The sequence below is a fragment of the Engystomops pustulosus genome, chromosome 6 (genome assembly GCF_040894005.1).
Source record: "Engystomops pustulosus chromosome 6, aEngPut4.maternal, whole genome shotgun sequence".
Lineage (NCBI taxonomy): Eukaryota > Metazoa > Chordata > Amphibia > Anura > Leptodactylidae > Engystomops > Engystomops pustulosus.
The window spans coordinates 174,122,664-174,143,946 of NC_092416.1; the positions used below are offsets into that span (position 1 = coordinate 174,122,664).

General features: G+C 48.2%; 1 protein-coding gene across 4 annotated transcripts in view; it reads right to left on the reverse strand.

The window, feature by feature from the left end:
- Positions 1 to 4,137: 4,137 nt before the first annotated feature.
- Positions 4,138 to 21,283, reverse strand: part of FAAP100 (FA core complex associated protein 100) — a 47,720-nt gene continuing 30,574 nt past the window's right edge. For all 4 annotated transcript variants that reach the window (XR_011847857.1, XR_011847855.1, XR_011847856.1 and 1 more), the window contains one exon: positions 4,138 to 4,321. The gene's annotated coding sequence lies outside the window, so the exon portion shown is untranslated. The remainder of the gene's footprint in view (positions 4,322 to 21,283) is intronic.

Here is a 21,283-nt window from a genome sequence, read left to right on the forward strand (position 1 = left end):
CTAAATCTATGGGCTGCATAATTTTTGCCATGTGGGTCAAGGGTTCACATACTTTTATCCATATCATATTTTCCCAGCATGTGAGGGGGTGTTATAGGCCCCATAACCTTGTCCCATTCATTACAGACACAATCACATCTGACTTTGGCCGGACGCCGCGACGGGGGAAAAAAAAATATAGAGGAAATGGACGGTGAAAAGATTTGAATAATGCAGGTGGGTGACGTCCAAGGTCAGCGGGAGTCACTGAGGCCGGCTATGGGTGCTGAGGACATGATCCCAGCTGCTGGGGGGCAGGGAAAAGGAACCTCAATACTGCTAGTTTGTAGAATTCAGCTATTGCTCCCTGTTATCAGCCAGTAGAAGTGACAAGGAATACAGTGTATACGATGAGACACCCCAGACTGATAGGGGCGACTGTCCCCCCCTATTATAGGGGGGTGTAGGGTGGGCCCGAGGTGCTGTAGGGTCTCTTGTACTGCAGCCCTATGCAGTAATGTCACAGGAATGTCAGGCAGCCGGCGGCTCGGTGCACAGCTCTCAGGCAGCAGGGAGGGGTAAGGACGAGTTCACACAGAAAACATTTCTGAAGTTTCACCTTATAAGGACAGAGCCTGGAAGGAGGAAGTAAAGGATTGGTTCACCACGGGCTGAGCCCTCGCTGCTGCATATTATTCCCATTTAAAAACAAAGGCCGTGTAACAAAAAAAAAAAAGGGGCAGCGCCCTCCCAGACCACACGGGGTTAACGTTAAAGGCGATTTTTACCCAACATGGAAGAGTGCCCTGTATGTGTGCCCACCTACCCTGCCAATCAGCCTGACCATACAACGTGTAGCTCAAGACTTTCACTGACAGCAAGCAGAGATCTGAAAGGTTAAGAAAGTACAATAAAAAGTTGTTAAACTTTCTATAATTCAACCCATTTATTAACAACAACCTGAGACCCTCCAGAGCAGGAGCAGTGCAGGAGAGCGTCCACTACTGGCTGCCCTTATGTGTGTGATTAGTGTGGACCATGCAGCCTGCAGACAGTGTCAGGTATTGTTCCTGGAGAGATGTGTCTTAGTAGCAGCAGGACTGTGATATATGGATTTATATTCCAGGGTTGTACTGGAGGTGTGTACTCACACTGCTGTGCTCTGTGCTCTGCATTGAACTTCTCCTTAGCCCCTTGAATGTTTGATGTAGCATTCATTTACTGTATCTTTAGAGCAATGCTATACAGAGAACTTAAGAGCACAGCAGTGTGAGGATATACCCCCCCGAGCACTTGGATTTATAATCCAGGATTGTAGCTTCTCCATATTTCACAGTCCTGCTGCTACTAAAATACACAGCGGTAGGATTTCACACCTCTCCAGGAACAATACCCAAACACTGGCTGCAGAGAGCACAGAGAACAGCAGTGTGAGGAGATTCACCAGAACACTTGGAAAAGCAAAAGTCACCGATTATGAATCCGTTTTTCTCGGTCCTGCTGCTACCAACATACACAAGAGTCTGATTACACAACTCTCCAGGGATCATATTTGACACTGGCAGCAGAGGGCACAGAACACAGCAGTGTGAGGAAATACATCAAGGAGCTAAAATCCTGGAATATAAAGCCATATGTCACAGTGCTGATGCTACAAACACACACAAAGGTCTGATTACACGTCGCTCCAGGGACCATACCTAACACTGGCTGCAGAGAGCACAGAGCACAGCAGTGTGAGGTATGATTACATGTCGCTCCAGGGACCATACCTAACACTGGCTGCAGAGAGCACAGAGCACAGCAGTGTGAGGTATGATTACACGTCGCTCCAGGGACCATACCTAACACTGGCTGCAGAGAGCACAGAGCACAGCAGTGTGAGGTATGATTACACGTCGCTCCAGGGACAATTCATAACACTGGCTGCAGAGAGCACAGAGCACAGCAGTGTGAGGTATGATTACACATCGCTCCAGGGACAATTCATAACACTGGCTGCAGAGAGCACAGAGCACAGCAGTGTGAGGTATGATTACACTGCACTCCAGGGACAATTGATAACACTGGCTGCAGAGAGCACAGAGCACAGCAGTGTGAGGTCTGATTACACTGCTCTCCAGGGACAATTCATAACGATGGCTGCAGAGAGAACAGAGCACAGCAGTGTGAGGTATGATTACACATCTCTCCAGGGACAATTCATAACACTGGCTGCAGAGAGCACAGAGCACAGCAGTGTGAGGTCTGATTACACTGTTCTCCAGGGACAATTCATAACACTGGCTGCAGAGAGCACAGAGCACAGCAGTATGATTACACTGCTCTCCAGGGACAATACATGAAAATGTAAAAGAGAATCGCTTGCATAGCAATCAGCAAAATCAATGGCCAAGAGCAGTGCAGCCTCTGGGGTTACAGGGTAGTGTTGCCTTTTTAGAACCTTAAGGTGTCATAGAGAAATGTAGTCACATGACCTTGTACAGATTTGTATTGGGGTTCAGGTCCTGCCTGGAGTCTATACAGGAATGGCCTGTCCTATATATGACTGTGGTGACTATAGGGGGCGCTGCACCCACCGTGGTGATCTAAGGCGACCCATGAGTGGACAGCGGCCCCCCTGGACTATCCTGTCACACACACATTGCCCTGAGAAGTTTTATGACACAACTTGTGTAACTTCTGCGAGCAAAGATCACGTTAAAGGTTCACCAATCTCTGCTCCTCGCTACAAACAGGAAGCCCAACCAACAACCATGTAAGGTGAGGTTTGTGCAGAACTTCCTGCCAGCGCTGAGTAGGACCATCCCTTTAACCTGGCACTGAATAATCTGGAATGTTACTGCCCCCACCACCACCACCGCCGCCAGGTCATAGGCCGCTCACATGTCACAGATTGTAAGCTCTTGTGACCAGGGTCCTCAATCCTATTGCTCTGTAATGTAGATGTCTTCCGTGATCTGTACAGCGCTGCAGAATATAAAGACTATCTGTACAGCGCCCCCTATCATCTGCAGGTTGTGTGTGGCATTGCATTCACTTTGATGGATCTGAGCTGTAATTCCAAACACAACATATAAAAAGATGGGGGCGCTGTTTCTAATGATAGAACCCACTTCTATTTTGAGTATATTACAATATCTGCCATTCAGGATTCAAGAAAAGCTGGATGACAGTCACTACTCACACCATTACATGCATCTACAGACTAACTAGTCCTCAAATACAGTTATGTATTTTATAGTATATATATATATATATATATATATATATATATATATATATATATATATAGTATAGTAGGGCGTATAATTTACAAATCTAGTCAATAAACGCCGTTCAGGATTCTAGGCAAGCTGAGTGCCAACCAATATTAATGCCATTGAACACAGAAGGGGGTTGCCAACAAGCAAAGACTGTCCCTCTCTACACAGATACAGAAGTGCAGGATGTACCTTTCAAATTCAAGTTAGATTTGCCATTCAGGAGTCTAGGAAAGATGGGTGACAACTAATCCTGGAGTCATAACATCACACTAGTGGGTCGTAAACCCTACAAGACCACACTTCTTAGGCCCATTTATATAAAATTGAAGACTAGATCTTTGAAAAAGGAGGCAGATTCTTCATTCAGGATTCTGGGAAAGCTGAGTGACGAGTAAAATGACTTCATTTGCAGCTGCCAAATGAAATGGGAGCTGCCAATGAAGTCATTCAACTTGTCATTTCAGCTTTCCTAGAATCCAGAATGACAAAGTCGGGTGTATAGGGTCTACGAGCCCCAGGTATAGTTACCTCTCTACGCAGCATTCTCACTGTTGGATATTGCTACACAACCAATCGATTGTATCAATGCTAGGCAATCGCATGACTAGCAATCCCATAAAATGTAGAAGTGAATGCAATGGCATAGCAGCCAGGCATCACAACACCTCTGTATACAGGGAATTGTTAGTCAAGCAGTTGCTGGGTACAAGGGGTGATCTCCATGTAGGGATTATTCAGCAGGTTTATGGAGCCCTGGCAGAGTTTTTCTGCCAACGACTCTGCAGTTTCTGCAACTTTGGCCTCAAGATGGTCAAAGGCACAAAGCTGCAGCTGCGAGGACGGCACCCAGTGATGTCACCCGCTCCTTCTGGCTCCTTATAAGGAAACATACCTGAGAGACAGTGTAGAAACTTTACAGCGTGCCGGAGCAGGCGCACATTCCTCCGCTACATCAGGGATGGGCCGTCACCCGTCATTATGGGAGCAGCCCGGCGCAGGTACATGTAAGGCTCAGGTGGGGCCGCAGAGCAGGAACATCAGCAGAGTCACAGTCACCGGATCTGCCATTCAGGGACCTGGAAAAGAAGGGTGATGACTATATAAGCATGACACCTTACAATACAAGCTCGGAGCGGAAATTAACTCACAGAGACGTGAAATGAAAATCTGCTTTTCAGAGACCTGGGAAAGCTGGGTGACAGCTATGAAGATGCCACAAGGACTGAGTCAAAGGTGTCCACCTTACAATTCAATATCCCAGCAGAAAGTTACACTGTGTCAGCTAGGCCTGAAATGTAGACTTTACACTGTGGTATTATAAACATTTGCCATTCAGGAGCCTGGGAAAGCTAGATGACAGATATCTCCTTTGCCACAATTGATGAATCCACCATGTCCATCACACCTTACAATACAGAATCTCAGCAGAAACTAACCCTATTCTGCTACACAATATGCAGGGACCTGGGACACTAGTTAGGGGGGCACCGTACCTCTCTGTACCTATTATTTAGGGTATCATTAGTTGGGGCACTCCCTGGAAGGCATCATCTAGGGCATCAATAATGATGGTACTATCTGGTAGGCATCATTTGTGAGGGCACTCACTGGCTGACATTATTTAGGGCATCAATTATGGAGGCACTTCCTGGACTGGCATCACCTAAGGCATCATTATTGGTGGTACTCCCTGGCTGGCACCATCAAGGGTATTAGTGCGGGTACTCCCTGGCTGGCACCATTAGTGGGGGTACTCCCTGGCTGGCACCATTCGTGGGGGTACTCCCTGGCTGGCACCATTCGTGGGGGTACTCCCTGGCTGGCACCATTCGTGGGGGTACTCCCTGGCTGGCACCATTCGTGGGGGTACTCCCTGGCTGGCACCATTTGTGGGGGTACTCCCTGGCTGGCACCATTAGTGGGGGTATTCCCTGGCTGGCACCATTAGTGGGGGTACTCCCTGGCTGGCACCATTAGTGGGGGTACTCCCTGGCTGGCACCATTAGTGGGGGTATTCCCTGGCTGGCACCATTAGTGGGGGTACTCCCTGGCTGGCACCATTCGTGGGGGTATTCCCTGGCTGGCACCATTAGTGGGGGTACTCCCTGGCTGGCACCATTCGTGGGGGTACTCCCTGGCTGGCACCATTCGTGGGGGTCATTTATATACTTCTGGCTTGCATCAGAAGACGTTTTGAGGGGTCTATCTGGCTGGCATCATCTATGAGGGCACTCTCTTCCTCTTTCCAGCTGGCATTATATAGGACATATTTTTGGGGACACTTCTTGGTATTATTTCGGGCACTTTCAGGCTATCAGTAATTATGTTTCTAATCCTGTAGTATAGTCTGACGAGTGTTTATGTAGTTGGCATCACATGCCCGCCGGGCATCTAGCTCCAGTCAGTGTGGTTAGAGAAGTCATTCCGGTAAGCGGATTTGTTTTTCATGCACTTTGTTTATGCGCTTCACATTTCCTCACACAGTCTGCCCCTCCTTACCCAGCGCCAAGTACCAGGAAGCGCGGGCACAGGATGGGCTCTGTTGGTTTAATCTTTTATCATAGAGGGTGATGCAGATGCAGCCACAACCAGCTCTGCTACATCTCCATGTAATATACAGTCATTATATGTGCCCCCCCTCAGGACCACGCCCAGGGCCTGGGGTAACAGATTGCAGTGCCAGGCGGGTAACTAGCACATCCTCTATGTCCCGGGGCGATGGGCGGCCCAGCTGGAGAGGCCCTAAATAATAGATGGGGACTTGTGGACACAGAAGGCAGGAAGTGATGCAGCAGGATTTCTTAATGGGCTGCAATGGAGCCCCCCCCCTTCACCCCCCCCCCCCCTAATCATCATCACCACCCCCTCCCATCATCCCCCCCCCCCCCTCCACTCTTTGTATGTGGAAGTAGCAGCAGGAAGTGGCAGCCCCAGTACATGGCCGCATTCCTGGCATAGCAGAGACATAGCTACAGCAACACAGGGGCCGGGCGCTGCTGGGGTCCTGCGCTGATATACCGCCCCCTGGTGCCCCCGCACCTCCACTCACTACAGGAAACTGAAGAATACACATTGAAAAACTGCAGACAGTGTTAGGTGCTTAAAGGAGCATTACACGCCAGGGCTGGGGGGGCTATTACACGCCAGGGCTGGGGGGGGCTATTACACGCCAGGGCTGGGGGGGGCTATTACACGCCAGGGCTGGGGGGGGCTATTACACGCCAGGGCTGGGGGGGGCTATTACACGCCAGGGCTGGGGGGGCTATTACACGCCAGGGCTGGGGGGGCTATTACACGCATCACCTTCCTCATTATAATATGACTACTGAAGCCAGGGATTAATATTTCAGAAGTGTCCTCACACTGCTGTGCTCCTAGCTCTCTGCATTGCATTTCACTACCACAATGAGTGACTGCTTAAGTATTCATACAGATGCCACTTAAGCATAGAGAACTAAGAGCGCAGCAGTGTGAGGACACGACCCCTTGGGCGCTCGGTTATGTTAGAATCTTAGACTACAAATCTATTTTTCACAATCCTGCTGCGACTAACAACAGCTGGACTACACATTTCTCTAGGGAGCATACTTAACTATGCCTGCAAAGAACACAAAGAACAGCAGTGTGAGGATACACTTGCAATGTGCTTGGTTATGTTATGATCCTAGAAAACAAATCTATGTTTCACAGTCCTGCTGCTACTAACAACACACACAAAGGTATGATTACACATCTTTCCAGGTACAGTACTTAACACTGGCCGCACAGAGAACAGCAGTGTGAGGATACAACTGCAATGTGCTTGGTTAAATTGTAATCCTAGAATACAATCCCACGTTTCACAGTCCTGCTGTTGCTACTAACAACATACACAAGGGTATGATAGCAGCCAACACCGGCTGCAGAGAGCTCAGAGCACAGCAGTGTAACTTATAATCCTTGACTTTAAATCTATTTTCCACAGTTCTGCTGCTACTACAAACATGATGACACATCTCTCCAGGGCCAGACTCCATGTTCTAGAAAGGATGAAGGATCACATGTTCTCATCCAGTATCCTGACTGGCAATGGTGCCTAGTTATGCATTGCCCCCCCATATCAGTTCCCAGTTGCCACCCAGCTTTCTCAGACTCCTGAATACCAGCATGTGCCTAGTCATGGTAATGTGGTGTGTAAGTCACGCGCTCCCCCATTGCCTCCTATGCAGACGCTATGGAGGAGGGGAAGGATTGGAGCGCTGCCATGATTCCAGGCTGTTCCCGGAGTTCCTACGGATTCTTCCCGGCCGCACCTGCCTCAGGAGGATTGAGGCGCATTCCTTATCCTATAGCGTCAGATATAGGTGACTGTCACCCCGCAAATACCAGCCATTAGCCAGGGAGGAGAGGACACAGTATGGAGGAGGGATCCCTACCACTGGGGGCGCTCTCCTGGGAGCAGCCGCTCACTCCAGCTGCCAGACCCCCAGTAATGGCTTACATGGGATTGTGGACTCAGAGGAGCAATGCACAGCACAGGACCATCTGTCCTCATGTAGGGAAGAAGGCACAACTTCTCCAGAATATAGTGCCAAATAATACCGCCATATAGTGCCAAATAATACCGCCATATAGTGCCAAATAATACCGCCATATAGTGCTAATATCATCATACAGTGCCAAATAATACCGCCATATATTGCCAAATAATACCGCCATACAGTGCCATATAATACCGCCATACAGTGCCAAATAATACCGCCATACAGTGCCAAATAATACCGCCATATAGTGCTAATATCATCATACAGTGCCAAATAATGCCACCCTAATGTGCCAAATACCGCCATACAGTGCCAAATAACGGCACATAGTTCCAAATAATACCACCATATAGTGTCAAATAACATAAGCATATAGTGCCAAATAATACCGCCATATAGTGCCAATACCTCCAGACAGTACCAAATAATACCGCCATACTGTGCCAAATAATACCATCATATAGTGCCAAATAATGTCACCTTATAGTGCCAAATACCGCCATACAGTGCCAAATAATACAGCCATACAGTGCCAAATAATACCATCATATAGTGCTAATATCACCATACAGTGCCAAATAATGCCACCCTATAGTGCCAAATACCGCCATACAGTGCCAAATAATACCATCATATAGTGCTAATATCACCATACAGTGCCAAATAATGCCACCCTATAGTGCCAAATACCGCCATACAGTGCCAAATAATACAGCCATACAGTGCCAAATAATGGCACAGTTACAAATAATACCGCCATATAGTGCCAAATAATACCACCATAGTGTTAATATTGCCATGTAGTGCCAAATATTACCGTTATATAGTGTTAAATAACACCACCATACAGTGCCAAGTAATACTGCCATATAGTGCCACATACCACCATGTAGTGCTAATATTATCATATAGTGCTAAACAATATTGCCATACAGTGCCAAATATTACTGCCATATAGAGCAATACTGCCATATACAGGCGTTCCCTGACTTAAGGACACCCAACTTACAGATGGACCCCTCTGCCCCCTGTGACCTCTGGTGAAGCTCTCTGGATGTTACTATATTCCCAGACTGCAATGATCAGCTGTAGGTTGTCTGTAATGAAGCTTTATTCATAATCCTTGTTCCGAAAACTGCAAAAAAATGTGAAACCCCTCCTCCTCTCCATCACAGTGAAATCATTGGGGGTCATTTACTAAGGGCCTGAATCACGTTTTTTCCCCGGGTTTCCCAAAAATTATCAATTTGCGCCGAATTGCCCCGGGTTTCTGGCTCACACGATCGGATTGTGGCGCATCGGTGCCGGCATGCGCGCAACGGAAATCGGGGGGACGTGGCCGTTGGAAAACCTGACTGATTCGCAAAAAGCCCAGAACTGAACTCAGCATTCGGATTGGACGTTCTAACCCTAATCTACATGCTGACAGGAACAGCTACGGCTACTCGTCGCTGTGCACAGGATAGCCCGGTGTATGCCGGAGGCTATGGAATCGGATCCCTCCGTGGAGGATAGGACAATGCCTGGCGCTGGGGTCCGGCCGCTCTGAGCCGCAGCTGCCGTCCTCCCGCCTGCAGCTGTGATGAGCCAAGCGTTTTATAATCTATGAAAGATTCAGCTCTGGCTCCGGTTTCATGAAGGCCACGAGATTTATACAATGGGAGATAAGAGCTCGGGGGAAGGGAGAGCTCGGGGGCTGTTATAAATGCTGGTGACGACTACTACCCCTATGCAGGGACTCACCCTCAGGGCGCGGTCACGCGGTGCGCATTTTCATTGCGTTTTGAAACTCATTACAATGACATTACTGTTTACATTTGTAAACATACTGTTAACACACACGTTAACATTATATTTACATTGCGTTTTGTAAATGCAAATGTTAACAGTAATGTAATTAGGCAAATCACCTCTCCTCAGCGGTTGTAATGCGCTTCAAACGCCACATGTGGCACCACCCATAGGCTACATTCACACGATGTGTGCCCACTATACCGTAGTACACGTCGGCGCTGGGGAGAGGAGGAGGGGATGAGTGCTGCTCACCCCCCTCCCCTCTCAATAGCGATACATGGCGCACGGCGCCATATTACAGGGAGAGATAGAACATGTCCTACGGAACGGTGCCACGCGTGCCATGAGCCCATTGCCGTCTATGGGGGACCTAATTACAGCGTATATACATCGGCCGAATATACGCCCCCCCCCCCCATATGGCAGTGTGAATGTAGCCTAACATGGAGGGGGTGGGGTAAGCTGTAGCGATATTGTGTTCCATTATCATGTATGGGAGGATAATTCGGGAGTCGCCTCTCTATGTGTCAGGCCGGCTCCTGACTCACACGGCTCCTGCCTGCTCCCTGCAATTTCCTGCTTATGACTGGGTTGTGTATTTGGGAGGGGAGGAACCCGCAGTGTAAAGACTGAGCCATAAAAGGAGAATCTGCGGGGAAGCCTTGGGAGGTGGCGGGAGAGGCCGCTGCACACACGGCTTCCTGGTGCACATCCTACAAGACCCTTACACGTCCCTTTAAGTGCAGCCCCCAATACGGATGTAACATCCCTACATCCAGTCCAGGTTTATGGAGTGGACGCTTTCCCCCCTGACCGGTTCAGGGAGTCATTGTCCTCAGGACGGCCTTCGCGTCTCGCTCTTGCTATATATGGAAACATGTTTGATATTGAGAATGAATAAACCAGGAAGCGACCACAACTTCTCCCAAGGATGATCTGCGAGATTGTGGAAACAGATGTGATCCATCCAGCTGACTGGGGATTTAAATATCTCGCATTGTTTAGTAGGAAGGATCCTAAGTAATGGTGCTGCCCCCACATGGCGGGTAAGGGGTACTACACCGAGGCCTCCCCGCCCACCCCACCTAAAAACCTCAGCTGTTTGTGGAATTGAACAGCCACGCTTGCTAACTTTTAGTGATTCATAAATTACTTCCCGTGATCTCTCGCTGGCAGAAGCAAGTGAACAAAGTCGTTAGAAGGCGCGGGCGCGGCGGCCATCATTCTTCATGTATCATAAAACTATTCCTAAAAAAAATACTTAACGACCAGCGTCTTCGCGTCAGTGTAACAGTTCGTATAATGTGGTGAAGGTGATGTAAAAGTCTGTTCCAGGAATGTTCCTGTAGGGGAGTGAATTGTGGAGTGGGGGGTCCTATAGCCCCCCAATGTGTGGTCCATCCTCCGGTACAGTGCACTTTGTGGTGGTAATTCAAGTTGAGTGTGAAAGTCATCCCCATGTGTGATAGCAAAGGACCGCAGACCCAGATCTTCCGATAATTGTTATCCGTGGCCTCATAAAATCAACTCTTATAAATATGCTGATGAGCCAGAAGGGCTCTGGGGGGCATAACCGGAGCCCCTTCGTGTTCCAGCTTCACCAGCTGTTACACTGTCTCCCCCTCTCCTGCTACCTGATGTAATGTTACACAGTGGGAGGGGGAAGTGTTCCTCCACCGTGTAACAGCCTGTGAAGTTACATAACAGAGGGGCTCTGTTAACACACTCCAGAGCCCTTTTAGCTCATTAGCATAATTATAAAAGTTGATTTTAGAAGGCAGGAGGCCATGGATAAAAAATATAAGAAGATACCACAGTCACAGTGCCTGGACCTATCAGTAAGTGGTTTATCATGATGGATTTTGATGGTAGATTTCCTTTAATATAGGACCCTACACCAGACATGTATATCAATATTAGATCCTAAACCGCCCCCTACAACATGACCATTGCCCCCAGAGAAGAACCCTATATTATCAGCAGATCCCAAACCAGACACCCCCAGAGTAGACCCCAGAGGGGTCTACAGTAATATCAGATTATTATGAGACCCCATCATTCAGCCTGTGTTCACAACTAGTGCCTGAATAGTGTTTTGAAGCGCAATTCAGAGGCTGTGAAGAGGGGCTTGTCCCAATCTACTTAAAGGTTTGAAAGTGGTAACAAGCATTGCATGTTTTATAAACAAAAGCAATGTGGGGTGTATGCAAGTATATAATAGGTTATACCAAAGGAGCCAACACACTCAAATGATAAGCTGAAAATCAATAAGAGAAAGGCAAGTGTGTATAGGCAATAAATTCCAAAAAACTTTATTTCAATATACAAAACCAAAAATGCAAAAAGAGTCCCACATATATGTTATTAAAACCACTTAAAAAGTGTACAAGTACACATATTTGCAAGAAACGGAGTGGATTCAAGCCGGTAACAAGAACCCACTCACAGCCACAGGTGCGTGCGAAGCACAGCAGTATGAGCAAATTCCTACCGCAAGGTGTAAACAGCAATTCAAGTATGTATGCCCACATGGAGTCCTGTAAAGTACATTGCTATGAAGTATCCACAGTGAACTGTAATAGTGACATCAGGTTATCAAGGTAAACATGAATAGAAGTAAGTCACATGGATACAGGAAGTAAGACATCCAAAAAACCGGACAAAGACCAAAGGCACATCAGATGTAAAATTCAAGCTAAAGTAAATGGAGGAAATGCTAGAAAGTAAACCTGTGGCTGAAGGCACCCCACGCGTTACGTCGCCAAATTGCGACTTCCTCAGGGGTAAGTGTTTCTTGCAAATATGTGTACTTGTACACTTTTTAAGTGGTTTTAATAACATATATGTGGGACTCTTTTTGCATTTTTGGTTTTGTATATTGAAATAAAGTTTTTTGGAATTTATTGCCTATACACACTTGCCTTTCTCTTATTGAATTTCAAGCATTGCATGTTTGGCATTGTTCACATGCAGTGGAAACCCTTGTGCAATAAGCACAAGTCCCTTAATAATATCAGGGCCCCCAGTACAGACCCCTACATTATTAGGCCTCTGGAAACAAACAACACATAATGCATTTGTTTTTGTGTAAGTGTGTCATCAGAAAAGACCCTTGGACCCTTAGACCCCCTATGTTAATATTAGACCCTCTACATTAAAGGGAACCTGTCACCAGGGACCTCATTTTCACTATAGACAGTTTTCAGAAGCTTATTACAGCTGCATTGCATATCAGTCTGTATGCTTTCTCTAAGCATTTCCATTACAATATAATTGTGTGTTATAACTAACCTTGCATCCTGACAGAATCCTCTGTGTAGTCCCAGGGGTTGGGCTTTGGTTTGGATGCATTTCAAAAAACAACATGTGACTTGTCTGTGCTGCAGACTCCTCATCTCTCAGCCCCCACCTTTGTGCTCCTGTACAGCTACGCACTCCCCCACTGATGTCACCTCACCAGGCTGTGAGCTCTGTGGAGGAGCTGGGCAGGAGCACAAAGGTGGGGGGTGAGAGCTGAGGAGTCTGCAGCACAGATGTGTCCAAACCAAAGCCCAACTCCTGGGACTACACGCAGGATTCTGTCAGGGAGCAAGGTAAGTTATAACACACAATTATATTGTAATGCAAAATCTTAGAGAAAGCAGAAAGACATATGTGCACTGCAGGTGTGATGGGCTTCTGTAACCTGTCATTAATGAAAATGAGGTCCCTGGTGACAGGTTCCCTTTAATATCCAACCCTCCAACATAGCTGAGAGCCCAGACCAGATACTTGTAAGTACTTGTCAATCTTAAATTACTTCTCACTGATCTTACCTCTGTCCTCCTTCAGGACTAACCAAATCAAAATCTGGAGGACTAGCAGTTTCACTTAAAGGACTTTACTGTAAAGAATGGCGCCAGTTTGGCACTCATACTGTCACTTCCCTTACAGTACCCAGACCAGCAGTAGGGGCATGACTTAGTGCAACAGAGCGCTGGAACTGGAACCTGGCATCCAAGACCAACAGCTATGGCGTCATTGGAGCACCTGAAACGTAAGTGATCACAACCAGAGCCTTATTGCAAGTCAAGAGGAACGCTGCACCACGGCTCCAGTGGTAGTGGGCACCAGGCAACTTAAGCCCCAACACTTGGCAAAATTGGGGCTATGGGCAGTATCTCCTCTGCAACGCAGCTTTACACCACAACACTGTAAGCGCCGCACCAGCACCCCTACTGTAGTAACCCCTATACATGTCTGTGTCTATTGGTTATTGTCACTATTGTATTTCGGGCTGTAATCACTTCACCTTATGTAATGTAATGTGTTCGTGTTAACCTGTTCTGTGCTGTATTGCAATATCCTTTTCACTATGTTTGAATGCAACCAAGGGACCAGCAACATGTAAGAACGTGCCTCTTGTAGTGTATGTATGGAACTGTTATGTTAACCCTCTCTCTGTAGAAATTGACGGGACACTATGTACAAAAAAATATTGTATTGCAAAGTAACCGGGTCTTGCTATCGGTCCATTAAGCAGTCCCTATTGTTGTATGAGTTTGCTCAATCCCGGAGCATCCTCCATGCACCATGACATTAGATTGGGTCCCGTTACAGACTTTGTTATGGTCCTAGGAGCGTTACGTTATGCCTCTACCTTCCACTTCACTGGCAGTGACACAAACCAGGGCATCTTCCAGGGGCCACTATAGAACTAGAGCTACTTATGGGTAGGATTTTAAGTACGCTTTACCAATACCTGTGCCGGTATTGGTGCACTTCCTGTGCCGCAATCCAGGCTAGGTCAGCACCATACAAATTAAGGGTAATAAATTCATTAGACAATGTCCTTTGATGCTGCAGGGAGCCATCTATACACATGGGTTGCACTCAGTCTTCATGGTGATAGAGCTCCCTCTACTGTCCATGTGTGGTACTGCACATTTTCCCAGTCCTCTATGCTGTATTCCCTCTATAGTAGACATGCCATACTATATGTGTCCCAAGCTTTATATTGGTGGTTGGGGGTGGGTTCTGGAGAAGACGGCGAGGACGTTGGGGCCGGCTGCAGCCGCTCTCCATGTGATTAGCACCTGGCAGGAAGCACATGAGTCCTGTGGATTACTCGGGTAACACCATGTGGTTTTCCTCTCTTGTGCAGCCAGTAATCTCTGCCTGCGCTGTCGCCTGTGATAATCGGAGCTGTCACAGAACAAAGAGCTTCCTCTCCTTCGGGGAGTGCTGCAGCCTTGTAAGCTCTGAACGCTACAAGTCTCTCTTATTTATTTTTAAAACACCGGGCAATGGTCCTCTTAGTGTGTACACTGCCAAAGGCACGATGCTAGAGGGACGCTGCCCCCTAGTGGAGGTCGGAGAACACAGCAGATTAAACTGCAGACGGAACATCATTTTTATAAAGAAGTTTTTGCCTCCGTTGACTTTTCTCTGGATTCACTCTGGATTCAAACTCCCTAAATCCCACATTGCACCAAACTACCTTGGTACCTACCCTCACCTGACCTTCTGTCCAGCATCAGCCATCAAAGGCCGATTTCTCCCTAGGTGACACTACTGGGATGGACCATCGAGGACCTTCTCCCCACCCATAACCCAACCTTCTTTGGGGACAGTACATGAAAATGCTGACATCATTTATCAATGCAAATAACTGAGAGATGTAAGAAAATCCTCCAGCATCCCCTGCTGGTGCAGGGACTACAGTGGTGCTCTGCCCTAGGAACTGCATGGTTATCTAATTTACAGACCCAATAGCATCCATATTTCAGGCTCCCATTATCATAGTCATATATAACAGTTAGAGTTCCCGCCTCCCTGCACAAGCACAGTCCTGAAGCTCTGGAATATAATACAGGATGTAACTCAGGATCAGTACAGGATAAGTAATGTCATGTATGTACACAGTGACTGCACCAGCAGCAGAATAGTGAGTGCAGCTCTGGGGTATAATACAGGATGTAACTCAGGATCAGTACAGGATAAGTAATGTCATGTATGTACACAGTGACTGCACCAGCAGCAGAATAGTGAGTGCAGCTCTGGAGTATAATACAGGATGTAACTCAGGATCAGTACAGGATAAGTAATGTCATGTATGTACACAGTGACTGCACCAGCAGCAGAATAGTGAGTGCAGCTCTGGAGCTCGTTACATCGTTAGCTGTCTGTTGCTGTGAGAGGCTGTGTGCTGCTGCTGCTCTGAGCTCCAGGAGTAATCCACCTCCACCTGGGGCCTGCTCTCTCCCTTCCCAGGGAGGGGGTGGGTTTCCAGGCATGAGCCAGAGCGGCAAGCCCCAGGCTCCTGCTTCCCGGGCCAGGCCGGCGGGGGGCAGGGGTAGCCAGGAACCGGCCAGCGCTATGGAGGACTCAGGGGTGAGACGTTCCACCAGGAGTCGTAGTAATACTGCTCCTGCTCCCCCTGGGTCCAGTGTAAAGAGGCAAACCCAGAAGCCGGACGTCCATGATGGTGCGGGTGAGAGCGGTCCTTCCGGGGCTGGAGCCATGAAGCGGAGTGCTCACAGAGGTAAGGCTGACCATGCGGGGAGAGGCTGGGCGGTGCAGGGGCCCCGGGAGTCTTTGTCCACCTATGCCTCCCGGGTCCAGAGCCACCTCTGTGAGTACGAAGAGGCAACTAAGACCATCAGGAGGCTCCGGGAGGAGCTGCGTTGTGCCCGCGCCAGGGCGAACACAGCGCCAAAGAAGCGCAAAATAGAAATTAATGGAGAAATTAACCACCTGAAGGCAGAGATTGCTAAGCTTGATAAAAGAAAAACTTTCATATTAGATAACAGCGGTCCGTTTAAAGAAAAACTTGTTAATGACGATAGATTTGCTCAAATGGCTGATGCCAGAGAGCAAAGGCTGAAGGGGTTGCAGCCTGCGAGCCAGGTGGAGGATGATGATGACGAGCAGCAGTTCCCACCTGGCGGCCTGCAGGAAGATCAGCAGGCCTCGTGCAGTGGGCCCCCTGCAGGACAGCCAGCAGTAACACCTCGCTCGGGGGAGGACAGTGACACCGGCAGCCAGGGAGGGGCGCTCATGGCAGAGATCCGGCTGCTCGAGTCCCCAGTGCGCATTGGAGAACTTTTCCTTTGGTGATGAACTCCCAGAGGAAGCCGCTGGGGGGAGCAGCCGGAGGAAGAGTAAGAAGACCAGGCCAAAGCAGCAAGAAGAGGTACGTTTCATCTTTACCCCCCTCCCTGTACACCCCCCCGGGCAAAGCGCAGGGTCAGCTCACTGTGCAAGCCCTGCTACCCAAACCCCCCCGAGTTCTGCTGTGGACCCGGTGCAAAGGTGCAGGGAGATTACAGGTGTGACATCTGATGTGGCGATGGGCTCCGTCTCTGTTTGTGGTAACAGCGGGGGAGCAGAGGAGGCATCGGCAGCAAGGCCGGACAGTCAGGGCGGCTCGGATGTGGCGATAACATCAAAATCCAGTGCTGTGGTGCGTCCCCCAGTGGGAGGGGGGATAGCCCGGCACTGGTGGCAGCTTCCGGTGCCTCGGCGCCTCTTCATGCTGTTGCCGCTGATCACTCAGTTGAGAGGCGGGGGCAGTGTGGAGGGGTCGCTGAGGCTGAGGGCTCCGAACCTCCCAAACAAAAAGTATTATTTTGTGTCGGTGTTGGGGATAATGCACATTCTGTGGAGACTGGAGATCAGCGGCGCCTCACACCGGCTAAAGAGCAGCGGCGAATGTTACCAAGCAACAGAAAAAGTAAAATAACATCTGCTACCGATGATGCGGAGGGCACAAGTGTGACAAGAGTTGTGGTCCCCTTTGGGCGATGCTCTGCGGGGGGACCCCCGTCCCTTGTGCCTGAAGATGCGGAGGTGGTCTTGTCTGCTAATGTTGTTGCTGGTCCAGCCAGTGTGAATGGTGTCAGTAATGTTGTGGTGGATAATGTGAATGGTGTGAGTGGTGCAGAACCGTTACCAGTTATGGGAGTGAGTGATGGAGTGACTGGTGGTGTGGGTGGCGCGGCTGAGTGTAACATGCAGGTGGGTAGTGTTAATGAGGTGGGTGCAGGGGTCGGTCCGGTTGCTCCCCCAGTGGCGGACCCTGTTAAGAGCTATGCCAGTGTCGCTGCTGGGGGAAGTAGGGTTCCATCATCCTCGTCTCTGGGCTCTGGGGACGGCTTTTTGCAACGGTGCCTCCTGCAGGCCTTACAGAAGGGAGAAAGGACGATCAATGTAGCGGGGCAGGAGGTTGATTTGTCATTTTGGATAGAGAGGCACGGCCTGTCTGCCTTCCGAGAGCAAAGAGGCAGGGAGACATCATGGTCGCTCCCGACAACCGGGCCGGGTGCTAACCGTAGGAATGTGGTCCGTCTTCGGTGGCGTGGCAGTGATGTGTCCCCCTCGGGCACGAGTAGTTGAGCTGCTGCTGAAGATGGACTTCAAGGCGGCTGACATCTTTGCCTTGATCCATCCCTATGGTACATCTGAGTTTGATGTCAGCTTTGTTCGGCCGGAGGGGCTTGAGCTCTTCTGGTCCAACTATGAGCTGAGATACAACGAGCCCGAGTGGCGGGACTTTGCTGTGCAAGCAGTGTCCCGCCAGAGCGAACTCAAGAAAGTGACCGTTCTTACCCGTAACGAATCACTATCTTGCTTTGACATCATGACCTGGATGAATCGCTACGGAGAGGTGCTAGGATTACCAGAGAAAAATCGTGATGAGTATGGCATCTGGTCAGGGGCCTGGACCTTCATGGTGAAGTTGAGGCGTTCAGGTAACTCAGTCGCCCACATCCCTTCATCAGCCTTCCTGGGGAGGGATCGGATCCTGATCTTCTACCGGGGGCAGCCTAAGCTGTGTCACAGGTGCGGTGACCCCACACATTTCAGCGCAAACTGCACCGTGCAGAAGTGTGCGTTGTGTGGGGGTGTCGGCCATCTCGCTGCATCCTGTACAGGGCAGATTAGGTGTAACCTGTGTGGTGATCTCGGTCACCCGTACAGTCGTTGTCCTCTTTCCTTCGCTAATGCAGGCTCAGCCTCAGCGGATGAAAGCCATGAGGCTGAATCTGCTGGGGAGGGGACTAGCCGAGGCGGAGGAATGGAGGGGCCAGGGAAGAAAGACAGGAAAAAGACGCCTGCCCAGCTAAGGCGTCTAGAGAAGCGTCAACAGGAGAGAGAGCGGGGGGAGTCTCGGGCTACTGGGACAACCTCTGGCGCTATCCTGGAGACCACACCTGTCGCTGAGGCCCCAGGGGATGATGTACTGGATGAGGAGGTCAGGAGGATCGAGAGAGAGGAAGGTGCCACGTCCTCAGACTCCTCCCATTATGAGAGTATGGATGAGGATAATAAGGCGTGGCTAGAGGAAAAGCGTAAGCGTGGCGCCAAAAAGAAGAAAAAGGGTAAAAAGAAGGGAGGTGTAAGATCTTCTCCCTCCCTGACTAAGATACCCAAGGAAGGTGCAACCGACCCCCCGCTGGTCGAACTTTCAAATCGATTCCTGGCCCTGGATGGAGCCTCTCCTGCCGATGGAGGGGCTGAGGGTGAAGGGCCAGAGGTGGCGGAGCCTGCAGGAGGTGCCGAGTCTCACCCTGGGGAGTCAGGGTCCTCAGGAGGGGAGACTGGCCCAGAGTCTGGAGACGAGGATGAGGGGGCAGGTCCTGGATCTGCCCCTGAAGCATCAGAGGTGCGGGAGATGGACACCACAATATGTCTAAAAAGGGGGTGTTCATTTCCCGAGGGTGGTGGTAAGATGGGTAAAAAGAAAGCCGTCCAACTCAATCACTCATGATGGCGGCACCCACTCCGTTGACACTGGCGTCCTTTAATGTCGCCAGCATTAAGTCTGATGCGGCTAGATTTGCGGCCTTTGATTTTCTCGGCCATGTTGAAGCCGACATTTTATTTTTGCAGGAGACCAGGCTGCCAGATTTGGCGGCCGTGTTTAACCCCTTAAGGACGCAGCCTGTTTGCAGGTTAAGGCTCGCAACTTTTTTTTGAAATTTGACCTGCGTCTCTTTATATGGTTATAACTTTTGAACACTGTTACTTATCAAAGCGATTCTGAGATTGTTTTTTCCCCACATGTTGTACTTCATTTTAGTGGTAAATTTTGGCTGATACGTTTTGCGTTTATTTACAAAAAAAAGAAAAAAATGATGAATTTTTAGAAAAATTTGCCATTTTCGAAATTCAAAACCACCGCGTTTTCAGGCAGAACGATTTACCACCTAAATAACTTGCAGAATAACATTTCCCATTCGTCTACTTTACATTTTCATAATTTTTGAAATGTTTGGATAATTTATTTTGACGTCACGCGGCCTACAAATCGAATAGCGATTTTCCGTATTTTCGGAATTGACTATTTTGGGGATAAATACTGTTTGAAATCAAATTTTACATATTTAGCAACAAAACCGCCTATATAACCAACCCATTTTCAAATCTGCACCCCTCAAACTATCAGAAACAGCATTTACAAAGATTGTTAACCCCTTGAGATCTTCATAGTAATTGAATCAAAATGGCGGTGAAATTTAGAATGGTCAAATTTTGTCGGTTATACGTTCATCTAGCCCTAAAATTTACACATTTCCAAAAGATAAAAAGAGAAAACTCACCATAAAATTTGTTCTACAATTTCTCCTGAGTGCAGCGACCCCCCACATGTGGACATTACTTGTGTTATGGGGGCACAGCAAGGCGCAGAAGGGAAGGAGCACCCTGCAGCTGCCAGGATTTTAGTTTTCTGGTTGCCCCCTTTTGAAGGCTATAACATTTTCGCTTTTCCGTTATTTGGGCCATGTGACGGCATTTTTTTTGCGGGATGAGATGCTTTTTCCAGTGTTACCATTTTGGGGTTGGTATCAACTATTGTTGAAAATTTTGGAACTTTTTTTTGAGGTCATGAGTAGAAAAGCATCAATTCTGTACTGGATTTTTTACTTTTTTTTTTTTTGTGTTCACCGTATAGCCTAATAATCCTGTTATCTTTATTCTATGGGTCGATACGATTACGGGGATACCAGACATGAATATTTTTTCTTATGTTTTACTAAATTTGCCAAATAAAACCCTAATGTGGGGAAAAATCTATCATTTTTGCATCACCGGCTTCCAAGTGGCATAACATTGTTACGTTTTTGGCTACAGAGCTGGTTGATGGCTTGTTTTTTGCGGGACATGTTGTTCTTTGCAACAATATCATTCTGGAGTACATATGTTTTGTTGATCACTTTTTATTGCATTTTTAGTGGGATATAATAGGTACAAATCATAATTTTTGGCGGGTTTTTAACGTTTTTTTTTTACGGCGTTCATCATATGGGTTCAATAGTTATTTAGTTTTATTCTACGGATTGTTACGGACGCGGTGATACTATATATGTGGGGTTTGTGTTATGATTTAGACTTTTTTGAGTGTTATATGTCTCTTTATATGTTTTGGGGCTTATGGGCATTTTTAGTGATTTATAAAGTAATTTTTTATTGAAAAACATTTTTTTTTACATTTTTTTACATGATCCACCATGGGATATGAACAAGCAATCATCTGATTGCTTGTTCTTGATAATACTCTGCAATACTAATGTATTGCAGGGTATTATCAGTGCCAGCCTATGCAGATGCATAGGCTGACACTTTGCCTTTAAGATGACGTCACAGACGCCATCTTAAAGGTAAACCCTCCAGGCTTCTCTGGGGTCTCGATCGGACCCCAGAGGTGCCAAAACAGCAATCGGCCCCCCCGAAAACGGT